The sequence below is a fragment of the Paroedura picta genome, chromosome 13 (genome assembly GCF_049243985.1).
Source record: "Paroedura picta isolate Pp20150507F chromosome 13, Ppicta_v3.0, whole genome shotgun sequence".
NCBI lineage: Eukaryota > Metazoa > Chordata > Lepidosauria > Squamata > Gekkonidae > Paroedura > Paroedura picta.
The window spans coordinates 14,848,068-14,861,387 of record NC_135381.1 but is presented as its reverse complement, the minus strand read 5'-3'; positions in this window follow the sequence as shown (position 1 = coordinate 14,861,387).

Here is a 13,320-nt window from a genome sequence, read left to right as displayed (position 1 = left end):
GGAGCCGGGCCTGTGCAGGAGCTCTGCTGCATTGCCAAGGAATGAATTGGGTCAGGCTAGGGTAGACAGGTTGGCAAGTACAGGAGGCAGCAGGGGACGACCTGAGAAAGGCAACCCAAATAGGGAGGGGGTGATACTCCAAGAGCATCACAAAGAAGCAGAGGGAGGACCATGCAACTTGGTTTACATCTGTCAATTTGGCCTTGGATGCAGGTTTTTTTGTCGGGTTTTGCCTTAACCTAGCAAAGCAGATGGGTGGTCTTAAAACCCACCCCGGTCTCTTGTGCATCTCCGTGATCGGAAAGTGCTGTTTTAGCATCCGAGGCACACAGCAAAGAGCACCGGGGGAATGAAGGAAGGTGGAGGGCTGTAAAGGCCTTGGCCCCTGACTCTGTCTTTAAAAATGAGCCCCCATTTGGGCTGCCTTTGAAGTGGGACGTTTGCTTGGCAGGAGGGGGGGGGCCTACATGCTGCTCTGGAGGGATCCCATTTCAAAGGGAGTTTGCCCAGGCCTGGGCTCTTAACCGGCTCTTGCCTTCTGATTATTCCAGTCTGCCTCGTGATGCTGGAGCCATAGCAGAAGGGTTCTGGTTTCTTGGGATGCCTTGAAACAGGCTTATCTGTCTCCACATAACGCGTCTTGCTTATCCAAGCCTTTGCTTGAGCCGTAATGGCAGCTCACTGGAATGCCCACTGTCGGGGCTGGAGACCTGGGACCTGTAAAGTACTAAGGAGGTGTCAGAGGGCTTTCCCCCTTTTCCTGTATAACCACAAGGAGTCCCCATGAATCTGGGCTAACTGGGAGACTCAATAATGCTCCCTATGAAAATAGAATGTGTCCATGTGAATTGAATTGTATTGAATCTGTCTTGCATGTTCTATTATACTGTCCATTTTATGAAGGGATTCGAGTCAAATTTTTATCCTCTTTCTTAACTAGGTGTGCCAGGTCTCCAGGCCAAAGTACTGTTTTTAATGGACAGCCAGAACCCTGTGTTGATTGAGGGGGTGGCAAAGTTTTTGTCAGCTGCTATTAGGACATGTCTAGCTAAACTTGAAAGTTGATAATTGTTTACTCTCATAATTTATATGCTATTATAATGGTTCTATTAATTTTATTATCGTCCTCTGATTTTTACTGTAATGGTTTTATTAATTCTCTTATCCCTTTTATCACGCTAATAAAGAATATGCTTAGAAAGTTCCATTAAAAAAAAAAAAGAATCTGGGCTTAAGTTGGGTGGCTCAATCAACTTAGATCCGCAGAGCAGATCTTGCCTTCAGCCGGGTGGCTGTAGCGAATCTCCTTCCTCCTGCTTTCCCTCGCCCCAGCCAGTTCTGAAAGCATACAAGCTCCTTGTCTCTGTTGCTGTTTTTTCTCAAGCCAGAACACAAAGGAGCATGGTGTATTCCTAGCTAGCAGCCACCAGCCACCAAACGAAAAGGAGCATTTATAGGTAGCAACTAAATCAAGGGTCCCCAGCCTCGTTGAAACAGTAAAATTCTAGGTAATGTTGAGGTACAGGGATGGGGCACCATAGGTACCAGATGGCTTCTCCAATGTATCTATTGCCCCCAAACAGTCAGGCATGCTTTCCCCAGGCAGGGTTGCACAAGCATTGAATCTGGCACCTGCAACCTCCCAGTGGGGCAAATTATACCGTTTTGTGACCACTTGGGGTCACAAAAGTAGAGCAGGCAGACGGCTGAAATCCCTGTTCTGTTCCCACTGGGATCCCAGTTCAAAGCATTTCAGAATGGAGTTTCTACAGGCCCTGTGAAGGTCGCATGGTGGTTGTTGCATGTATTTCAAGTCCTGCACGTAAGGCGGGGTCTGCTTATGTGTCTGTGGGTTTGCTGTGAGAATGCAGAACTTGCTTTCTGGAATAGAATTTGGCTCCTGTAGAACTCCTGGCTTAAAAAAGAAATTCTGATGATTATTTGTGGGAAGGACTATCCCCCCTCCCTCACAAACACGCACACACACACACACACACACACACACACGTCTTTCTGTGCAACTTGCACATGAAAACAACTTGCTGAGGAACTCATGCAAGGGGCTGTCAGGCAAGCCTCATCGTCTGTGTGGATTTAGCCAACGGTTCTGTCCTGGAGAACTTATCTGAAAGCTGGAATGCATTGGCAAAGGGGCTCTGGTCCACTCCAACACTGTTTTGAGCAGGGAACTTGGTTCTTGCATTTTTCTTAGTCTCTGAATTGCCGGCCAGGCCATTGCTCGGGGAAACCCTCCCAGGCAGAAATAAACTCATTTTGGAGTAATTTTGATTGGGGCCACTTCCACTGAAACCAGGAGGAGAAGCTGCCATAAATATAATTGTGTGTCAGCAGGAAGACAATAAATCAATCCCAAGAGTGGCCTGGACAGCCTGGGGGCAGGACATTCCAGGGAAAGAGATGATACTGTGGCAGGTGCAACACCCCCACTCCCCGCTGCTTTGTTCTAATGCTGTTTTTCTGTATGCTGTTAAATACTGTCATGCAGTGCTCCAATTATGGTGGGAAAGACTGGGAGGGAGGCTCTGAAGGAAAGAAGAAGAAGAAGAAGAGTTGGTTCTTATATGCTGCTTTCCCTACCCGAAGGAGGCTCAAAGCGGCTTACAGTCGCCTTCCCTTTCCTCTCCCCACAACAGACACCCTGTGAGGTGGGTGAGGCTGAGAGAGCCCTGATATCACTGCTCGGTCAGAACAGTTTTATCAGTGCCTTTGGGAGCCCAAGGTCACCCAGCTGGCTGCATGTGGGGGAGCGCAGTATTGAACCTGGCATGCCAGATTAGAAGTCCGCACCCCTAACCACTACACCAAACTGGCTTTATTTGTGGGGAGGACCAACCAAGCCCCCCTTTAGTTTAGCTCCTCCCACTGGTCTTCGTAAGTCACACCCCCAATCTTGCGTTCGTTCGTTTATTCGTTCATTCATTTTTTTGACCTGAAAACCACCTCTCTCAGCCAAGGTCGACTCGCAGTGGGTTACAATTTAACAGGAAAATACAAAACTTAAATTTAAAACAAAAAAGGAGGGATGCAATGCCTGACAGACGATAATATCCTGCTTTGTACTGCAGGATTCCACATTTTCTAACCCTGACATGATGAGGAATGCCATGCCCGAAGAAACCGTCATCCTCTAGTAGAGTTCTGTTTCCTCTCGAGCTAGCTGTGTGGGCCATGGCTCACAACCCACAAACCAAATGCACAGATGACCCTCTGCAAAATCCTGGCTTTGTGTCTCAAACGGAGAACACCTGAGGCTGCCTCCCTCCTAAGGGCTCCGGCTGCCGCTGTGGGCATAATTTGCTTCTGGTCACAGTGCCACCTGCTGGCCTCTGCTGCACAGCTGCTTTTCAATGTAGATGCCCATCTCTTACTGGATGCTGGACAACTAAATCACTGAATGGAGCACATGGAACGTGGTCTGGGATTTAGTAGAAAGTTCACATTCAGAAAGGTTGCTTTTCCAGCAACTGGGCATTATGTTAGTGCAATTAAGGTAAAGGTATCCCCTGTTCAAGCACCGAGTCATGTCTGACCCTTGGGGTGACGCCCTCTAGCATTTCTGCAAGGCCGTTTTATTTGCCAGGGCTTTTAATGGGGTAAAATTGCAGGCATCTCTTGGGGCAGAGGGAGTTCTTTGGGATTTTCTTTACTTGACTTCAGATTGTGAAGCTTTTGTAAACCAAGTCATGGGCAAAGGCAGGATACGAATCAAACAAATACATGTGCACTGCTCCGCTTGTGAATCCCTAGAAAAAAAGGGAAGTCCTACAATTTTTAGTGAGAAATTTTCCATTTGAAACGGAAATTCTCTCCTCTGAGTTGTCTGCATGAAATTTAAGCTGACTGGCCCTCATTGGCAGAGTGCAATTTGAATTGATTGACCCTCATTGCAGAGTGCTTTCTCTCTATTGGCAGCACACCCTCAGGGAGGGCCAATCAGGTAGGGAGTGAGTTGTCAACTTGAGCTTTATTATGTTTAGTGATGACCCTGCCAGTGTAAGCAGAGTTATACCTTTCTAAGCCAATGAACTTCAAACTGTGCAGGTGCTTAGCGTGGCAGCATGAGTTCCTTAAATTAGTTGATGGCAAAATTAATTTTCAAGCCACAAATTGATGTGGCAGTCAGCACGCAAAAAACTTGCATGTGTAAACTTGCCTTTGGTTATTGAGGACCCCACACACACCGTGACTAGATAAATATCACCTGTCAGCATGCCAGGTATGTGGGTGTGTGAGGAGGCGCTCCTAAGGGAGCTGCACCACTTCTAACAGATAAAAGCAATGCGAGGTGAACCAAATATTAAGCTCAAATTGCCCACAAACTAAAACCCAAAAGTCCTTAACAGTTCAGGTACCCAGTAAACCATACCAGTGGTTTGGCAATCAACTAATTCTGCATCATTTGAATACGGGTAAGACAATCCTGCAGAAAACCAAAGTGTACTTATTTTTATCAAGCCGGACTCCTCAGCAAAGAGAGAGCCCTTTGTGGTGCATGTTGGTCGGTGCGTGGGGACAGGGAAGGGCTCTTCTGAATCACTGCCGGCCAGTGTCAGAAATTCTGGTATAATTAGCTATTTAAAAAACAACAGTCCACTTCCTCATTGAGGAGGGTCTCCTCTTTAAACAAAGAAATGGGTTTTTAATTAGTTAATGGCTGGTTAATCACATATACTGCGGATGCACAAGTGCTCCATTGGGGCTCTGGAGAGATCCTGCTGCTGATCGGCAGCTCTGGCCCATTCTGCACGAGCCCGACTGTCTCATCTTTGGTTTACAGTCTGAGCTTCCTCCTTGTCCTTCCACAGAGAATTAACTAATCACAGGGTCTTCCTCTGACTGCGCTGTCCCTTTTCAAGGGCATCCTCCTGAAGACGGGCAACGGAAGTCTTGCTAAAGCAGAGCTGCATCCTGTTTGTGGGCAGCAGACAACGGGAGACCGCGACCCCTTCTGTCTTTATAGGTGACCCCGGTGTGGCCCCGCCACAGCAGTCAAAACAGTCCCCCTGCAGTGCAAAACATCTCCCTGGCTGGAGGGATCCCGTCCTGGGAACAATACCGTTTCCCCACATTGTTACCCAAACTGGACCCAGAGAGGGGGAAATTAGCTCTGAAAAGGGTTCCAGAAAGGACTAACTCAGGACCTTGTAAGTCTTTGTATGCCAGGGTGGATCTCAGAAGGATACCCCAAAATAAAATTAGGAAGAAAGCACGTGAGGGAGTGATGGTAAACGCAGGCAGTTTTTATTGTATACAAGATAGTGGGAATACACACTAAGTGTTAAGTCTGTCTTTGCCTTAAGAAGCTGTGGCTTGGTGGAGCGGCCTGTGATTTGTACACAGAAGGTTCCAGGTTCAGTCCTCAGAATCTCCAGTTATAGGAGCAGAGGGGAGGCAATGTGAAAGACCTCCTCTTAAAAACCCGGAGAGCTGCTACTAGACTCAGTAGTCAATGGACCGATGGTCTGATTCAGTTTAAGGCAGCTTTCTTTGTGTGTGTGTGTGTCTTTAATACTTCTCTAAAAGGTAAAGGTATCCCCTGTGCAAGCACCGGGTCATGTCTGACCCTTGGGGTGACACCCTCTAGCGTTTTCTTGGCAGACTCAATACGGGGTGGTTTGCCATTCCCTTCCCCGGTCATTACCGTTTACCCCCCAGCAAGCTGGGGACTCATTTTACCGACCTCGGAAGGATGGAAGGCTGAGTCAACCTTGAGCCGGCTGATGGGATCGAACTCCCAGCCTCATGGGCAGACAGCTTCAGACAGCATGTCTGCTGCCTTACCACTCTGCGCCACAAGAGGCTCTAAGAGACTTCTCTAAGGGACCCTGAAAGGTTACTTGTCCACCACAGCACATCATCCTCTGCAACAAGAGGACAAAGGAGAATTTCGGATGCATGTGGATCATACTCTTTGGTTACAGAAGGCTGCAGTGGGGTCCAGCAGGTCTTCCCAGTGGTCCAACTTGTATCCTGGAACATGGCCCAAAGTCCTGGAGCATGACCCAGAATCGTCAGTAGCACACCACCCCTGTTCACAAGTGATGGAGAACATGTGTACAATCTAGTCCGTTCACAAATTACAGTGGATGGGTGCACAATCTATGTACAATGTACACTTGATTTTTCTTCATATGTTAAGTCATTCTTGTGCTACATTAAATTGACATGCTGCTGAATGTGTGTTAGAAACCGCACATTTATCCAAGTACTGATCCCTGGGTTCATTTGTAAAGTGAACACAGGTTGGCTGTTCCTTACAAATACATGCATGTGCATACTTCCTGCAGCACACGAACAGGGCAACCATAGCACCTGAGCGAATATTCAGTGGTTCATTGCAGACCAGATGATCTGGAAGTCTGGAACCTCATGACTTAGGCCGGGCACATCTCTCCAAATCCAGTCTTAGGCAATGATATCTCCATCTCTGTCACCTGCTCAGCTCCCCTGGTGCCCTAGCTCTGAGATGCAGCCCTCCCTACAAGTAGACGCAGCTCAGAGTGACGAAGTGGAAGATTTCAAACAGCAACATTTGAATAGGCTTTTTTCCTTGAGCAGCAAGACAGCTAAGGACATGAAAAGACGCCATGTTGGATCAGGCCAATGGCCCATGCAGTCCTCTGACAGTGGTCAAAACCCAGGTGAGATCACAACATTCATCAGAAAAAGTGTTGGCACAGGTGAAAAAGGACTTAAATGAATCACTCCTTAGTGAGTGGGGAGAAAGGAGACACACTCCTGCGCACACACACATGCACAGATTAGATACAGAGAAAACAGCAGGAGGAAACATCCCACTGACTCTTCCTGCCATTGTGTGGCTGAAGGGGTCAGGGGAGGATAGACCTGCATAAACACTTAAGAGGCTTCCTTTGGACTGCCATCTGCAGCGGGTGCCCCACCTTATATAGAAGCAAATGCGAAAGAGGGAACAGAAGAGCAGCACCCATCGCCCTAATCTCCAAAGCCAGATGCTGCTGACTTTGACCCTTTAAGGAAGGAAAATACAACTGCACACACACAGACACGCATGCGCACATTGGCTCCCACCGCAGCAAACAAGAGGCCACAGTCTTTACTGTTTATATCGTACACTTCAGATGTTCAAAGCACTTCTGCCTTACTGTATGGTTGTAAGCATTTTGAACATTGGAAATATGCTCAATATACCGATTGCCAAAAAGCAGCGATTGAAGCAAGCATGTCTAAAAGGTGAAGAGATGTGTTTCTGCCAAAACCGTCCCCAAAAAACTCCAAAGAGGGCTGCAGTTTGAGGCTTTGTGGGGTTTTTTTAGTGAGTCAAATGTAGGGGTGCCTGCTCTGGCTTGGGAAATTTCGGGTGCTTTGGTGGTGGAGCTTGGCGGGGGGGGGCAGACTTAGGGAGAAGAAGAGATTTCATTAGGGAAAATGGAGTCTACAACCCAAAGCTGTTATTTCCTGCAGGGGAACTGCTCCCCTCAAATGGGGCAAAAAGCACCCCAAGAGTCCCTTCAGCTCAGGAAACTGGTGGGAGAGGAATAGTCCCCCATCCTCACCAGGGCTGCAGTCCTGACTTGTTTTCTTGTAGCCACCCACCAGCTATGGGGAACTACACCCCCAAGCATCACAGGATCAATTTGGATTGGGAATATGGCCTCTTGACTTGACTCTGTGGTCCTCCAGATGTCCATGGACTACAATTCCCATGAGCCCCTGCCAGCAAATGGAGGACAGGTTAAAATTAAGGTATCTAGAGGGAGCCTGATATATTCAATCCCTGTGGCTTTTCAGAAAGTTAGCAATGACCCAGTAACTGGTTTACCATCTAGGTAGGATGTGCAACCAAAGATGTTGGTGGAGGTTTGTTTTAATTCATCTGTATTATTTATGTGCTAAGAATTTTTTAATGTTGGGAAACAAGATCCCCCCTCTGCTCTAACTTGAACCAAAGCTTTGCAAGTGCCCCCCCCCCCGGAACACCAGCAGTGCAATGAGTGGTCATTTTGCCTTGTCTTTCTCCCTGCTTTTTCTCTGTCCTTATCAATGAGCAATTCTGTATTATTTTTTTTTTACTTCTTACAGGGCAGTGACCCTTTCTTGCACCTCAGAGCAAAACAGCAAGCCCACCCAGTCTGCTCACCCCCTCCCCGCCCCATCAGATCAGCCAAGCCCTCCCTGTTGATGGAGGGTAACCAAGGAAATCTCTGTAATGGCTTTGCCAAAGTGAGTTCGGAAATGGCTGTGATTGATTCAGGAGCCGGGGTTATCTTGCTCCTTCAGCTGCTGCTGAGTGCTTCATTCAGGATTGACAAACTTAGGCCGAAATTGAAGGCGGGCTGAGAATGAATGAGATTTGGTTGCCTCCGTTCCTCTAGAGGTGCCAACTGCCTGGCAAGTTATCGAGCAATCCAGATATCTACCCTCGTGCTATGGATACATGTTTTCCTGCACCATCCATAGAACGAAACTCTGCCAAGAAGCATTTGCAGGTTTTCCTTGCTGGAAAACTAAGGAGACTGCATTTTTTGCTGGACTTTGTGAATTATCCCCTTTGATTTTATCCTAAGCGTAAGAGCATAAGAAGGGTCCTGCTGGGTCAGACCAGTGGTCCATCTAGTCCTGTGTTCTATTTCACTCTGTGGCCAACCAATCATATGTGGAGACCTTCCACTGATACTGCTTTCCAGAATGAATCTAATCCCCGTAAACTAGTGGTCACCACTATATCCTCTGGCAGTGAATTCCACATTTCAGTTACTCGTTGCATGGAGGAGAGCTTCCTTTTGTCTGACCTGAAATCTGTTGGCCACCAAGTTCATTGTGTGTCTCTGTGTGCGCATGTGCAGGTGGAAGCCACAGTCTTCTTCAGCGCAACCCCACCTTTCGCTTCAGTGCCAAGACTCTCCAAATAACAATGGACGCTCTTTTGACTTCTTTGGAACAGATGTGAAATCATGCTGCCTATTGTTTGAGCCCTCATCTCCACCATGATTTAGGGTGGGATCTTTTATAGCTTGTCGCTTGTTTGGGCTGTATTCAATGACTTATTGCTCATTGTTTTGTAAGCCACAAAAAGCGTGAAATGAAGCTGGATGCTAGTCAATGAATAAATGCCTCACATTTGAAACAAGCTGGAGAGATATGGCCAGTTGACTCCAGAAAGTGGCTGAGACTTTGGGTTTCCGGAGGATTCAAGACCGAGCGAGCAAGGACATTCTAATTTTGCACAGAACACTCCCTAAAACGGTAACATCAGGAGAATTCTTGGGTTGCTTGTCCTACATTAGGGAGAGCTAATAAGAATGTTCTACCCCCAAATCCTGGAGTTGGCATGGCATGGCACGAATGAATGAGAGTCAGACGAGGAGATAGGAGACCCAGGTTTGAATCTCTGCTCGGTCATGGAAATCATCCTGGGGTGGCTCTGAACCAGTCACTTACTCAGCCTCGTCTCCCTCACAGGGGTGTTGTAAGGCTAATAGGGAAGAAGGGAGGACAATGTTCTATGATCTAAAAATACGGTTTAGTTGGGTGTAGTGGTTAGAAGTGCGGTCTTCTAATCTGGCAAGCCATGTTTGATTCTGCGCTCCCCCACATGCAGCCAACTGGGTGACTCTGGGCTCGCCACAGCACTGATAAAGCTGTTCTGACTGAGCAGTGATATCAGGGCTCTCTCAGCCTCACCCACCTCACAGGGTGTCTGTTGTGGGGAGAGGAAAGGAAAGGCGACTGTAAGCTGCTTTGAGTCTCCTTCAGGTAGAGAAAAGCGGCATATAAGAACCAACTCTTCTTCATCATCATCATGCCTAAATAAATAAATGGGAACAAACCACAGCATGAACACATACGACCCGTCCCCCTTTCCCAACTTCAACTGCCCCTTTCTACTTACACTGCACATTGTCAAGTGGAGCTATTGTTAATTATCCTAGATATCCCGGTGGATTTCTGATATCTAAGATATCGGGTGGGGGGGGGGAGAATTCCACAGAGTAGTTCAGCAGTGGAATTGGCTGCTTAAAGAGGTGGTGAGCTTCCCCTCACTGGTGGTCTTTTAGCAGCAGCTGGACTGATACTTTTCATGGATCCCTTGGTCTGATCCTGCATTGAGTAGGGGGTTGGACTAGATGGTCTGTAGGGTCCCTTCCAACTCTATGATTCTATGAGCCTTCCCCTCCCACCTCAGCTTCGACTGCTTCTTTCCACCTTCACTGCAAGCTGTCAAGCAGAGCACTGGCCCAGGGTGCTTGGCCTGGCTGTGTTTTGACCCTCCCAGAGGCCCTTGTGACCCACCCCCACTGGCCTGCAGTTTCCTTGTGGCTTCCTCCTCTCGCCCCTGTCCTAATATGCATACTACTTCCATAAGGAATTGCAGGTGTGTAACTTACCTGGTAAGAGCCTCTTGTGGCGCAGAGTGTTAAGGCAGCAGAAATGCAGTCTGAAAGCTCTGTCCATGAGGCTGGGAGTTCAATCCCAGCAGCCGGCTCAAGGTTGACTCAGCCTTCCATCCTTCCGAGGTCGGTGAAATGAGTACCCAGGTTGCTGCTGGGGGGTAAACGGTAATGACTGGGGAAGGCCCTGGCAAACCACCCCGTATTGAGTCTGCCATGAAAACGCTGGAGGGCATCACCCCAAGGGTCAGACATGACTCGGTGCTTGCACAGGGGATACCTTTACCTTTAACTTACCCGGTAACAATTGCTGCTGTAGCTATGGTTTCAGTTGCCAGATGCAAAGAAAGAGTTTTGCTCAATTAATCTGTAAAAACAAGCCCTGTCCATCCGGAAATGACCATGCTCTTAGAGGATCAGCTCCAAGAAGTGTGCCAGCTGCTCAGGGCTACCTAGTGGGAGGTATAGTTTGTACATGCTCAGAGGCAACCGGCTGTTGTTACCTGAAGTGTGCCCAAGGACTGGGCTCTAGCACTGAAATCACAGCTGGGGTCAAGTTGTCATTTTTGGAGGCAAGGTTTCAAAGAAGGGTAAGAGTTTTGTGGGATGCCAATAGCCCCCTTGCTGAGAACCCCTATAACTGAGTTGCTGCAAAGCTGCCAACTGGCCAGCAATCCTCTGCTTCCCTAAATGCTTCCTGCTTGCATTTGGTTCTCATGGCCAGCTGAAAAGCTCTTGTCAGCAAGTGGAGGGAAGCCCAGTGCAGGGCTAAGTAGCAAATCCACAGAGGAAATGGGTTGGGTCCCACCAGCTTTTAAATAGCTCCGATAAGGGCTAATTGGGTGGATGTACAACCCTGGGAAGGTTTTGTTTTCTTTACGATTAGCACGTTTTCTTCAGCAGCCACTCCACAGCACTGGCCCTGCACAGATGGGACTCATCCAGGCTGGGGTCACAGCCCTTTTCAGAATCAGGCTAAAAAGGCTCTCTTGTGAAAGGACAGGCAGGCTGGATGGCCAAAAACATAAGAATGCATATGCCTAAGGCAGACACATGTTCCTGCGTTGAGCAGGGGGTTGGACTAGATGGCCTGTATGGCCCCTTCCAACTCTATGATTCTATGTTGCCTTGTCACTCGGACGTAACACTGTGGTGCCGATGCTTTCCTCAGAATCCCAAACGTGTAGAGGTGGCATCAGTTAGCAAACCTAAGGCACCAGGCATTCGTTTTGCCAGGTCACCGTGTGCCTGTTGTGTCTCTGTGAGAGTCATTGCCCTGGGCTTGCCTTACTCCGTGTGTCTTTAATTTGGAAAAAGTGTACCATATCAGTAGGTGGGAGAGTATTTTTGAGAAAATTCACATATATTAGATATTAGAATCAGAGCAAATTCAAAAAACAAAAAAATAAAAAAAAAAACCCAAAAGAATCACATGTGACAGGGAACTGGAAAAGTTTTCTGAGAGATGAGGTTAGTGTTGTATTTCCATCCACACACACAAACATAGAGGCCCAGCCTCCGTTGTGGAAAAGGGTGAGAGTGCTCCTAAGATGAAACACAAACACTGCTAGAAAAATAACCCAGGGCCCTCATCTTGCTGACCTCACAGAAATGCAGGTGGTATCACACCTGATTCCAACACACAAGCAGGCAAATTTAATTTTGAAGAAGGATGTTAGCAGCTTCTTGTAGGTAAAGAAATTGTGCCCTCTAGTGGACAAAAATAAGAAACTTCATGCACGGTTCAAGGAGGTTTTTGAGCGCCACCTTCAGGTAGAAAGCAGGAGTGTGGTCAATTGGAAGGAACCTCCAGGGTCATCTAGTCCAATCCCCTGCAGAATGCAGGACATTCACAACTACCTGCCTACCCACAGGGACCCCAATTCCATGCCCAGATGATGCTCCCCCACTAACCTCTCCCCCCCAGAATCCCTGGCCAGTCTGGCCTGGAATAAATTCACCTTCTGAGTGTGTGGGCAGGGAGGGATGTGCCAGTGTTTGTCTCTTGTGGGCCTTCCTGGCATACCCAGGGAATTGCTGACCGCCACTGTGCGATGGTAGTTGAATTCCCTCCAGGCCAGGCTGGATTCTGGAGTTGTTTGGTGGGGGAACACTGGAGAATGAACCTCGGGTCCCTGTGGGTGCGCAGGTAGTTGTGAGTTCCTGCATTGCGCAGGTGGTTGGGCTAGATGACCCTGGAGGTCCCTTCCAACTCTGTGATTCTATGACCCCAAATTGGCGATCAGCATTTCCCTGAGCATGCAAGAAAGGGCCACAAGAGCCAAGCTCAGACACTATCCCTTCTGCCTACCCAATCACAATCTGCCTAAGTCCACAGAATCAGCCTTTCTGTCAGATGTCTATCTACCCTCTGCTTAAAAACTTCCGCTGGGGGGACAGCCAATCAGGCTGGAGAAAGACACAGCCAGGAGCCGTACAGGCGACCAGATTGGCCAGTAAATGGTGAGGTCCAACTCCTCCCACCACCCCCTTACCACTTCTATATGGTACAGATTTATTATTTTGTGCATTTGAATCCTTTCCTTTTCCAAGGGAGCTCAGGGTAATGTACATGGTTCTTCCTTCCACCATGTTATCCCCACAACACCCCTGTGAGGTAGGCCAGGCTGAGAGATTGTGGCCCAAAGTTACCCAAGTATCATGGCAAACGGGGATGTGAACCTGGGTCCACCCCCATCCTATTGTGGCACTTGAGCTACTACACTGCAGGCTTTCTATTACCTGCACAATCTGGGATGATCCTCTTTTTCCCGGTTGGCCTGTTGTAGTCTTAATAGATGACTGACAACTAAAACTTTGGTATTCTGCTCTATTCATGGGCGTTCTGTTTAACTATTATGGCTAATATCTTCCCCTCCTTGAATGTCTAATTCTTTTTTTTAAGCTGTATAGTTTAATGACCGTCATT